The following is a 567-nucleotide window of genomic DNA, read 5'->3' on the forward strand; positions in this document are numbered from 1 at the left end:
CCCCCGCCACGCGCGACACCCCCCGCGCGCAGGCACACGCACGCAGGTCCGGCCGCCCGCTGCCGCCGCTGGAGCTGAGCGAAGCCCCGGCTGGAAAAGCTCTCGGCGGGAGCCGCTCGGGGGAGCCAGCCCGCCCGGGCCCTCGCGACCCCGCCGGCCCCGCGGAGGAGGAGGAGGAGGGGGCGGCCCCTGCCCGGCCGGTGCCAGCCTCTGGGACCCGTAGCCCTGTGGGTGCCCTCGGGCGCTGCCGCGACCTTGGGAAGGAAGACGCGCGCCTCTCCTCTCCGGGTCCCTCCCTCTCTCTTGCCCTTTCCGTCCTTCCGTTTTTATCCCTTTTTTTCTGAAGTTCTTTGCCCCCAGGAGACGACCCTGCTCTTTCCACCTTTCCCAGAAGAAATTATGATCTGCTCTCGAATTACTAATCAAGGAGCAGCTGCTCTGCCCGCGGCCCCCTCCCCACCCACCACCGGGGATAAGGCCTTGGGAAACCCGGCCGCTAGTGCAGGCTGCCCTGTGTGACCTTGATAAGCAGCGGGACCGCTTGACCAATGTCCTCACCTGCCTCAC

Source organism: Herpailurus yagouaroundi, unplaced genomic scaffold (genome assembly GCF_014898765.1).
Source record: "Herpailurus yagouaroundi ecotype Mexico unplaced genomic scaffold, PumYag 246, whole genome shotgun sequence".
Classification (NCBI taxonomy): domain Eukaryota; kingdom Metazoa; phylum Chordata; class Mammalia; order Carnivora; family Felidae; genus Herpailurus; species Herpailurus yagouaroundi.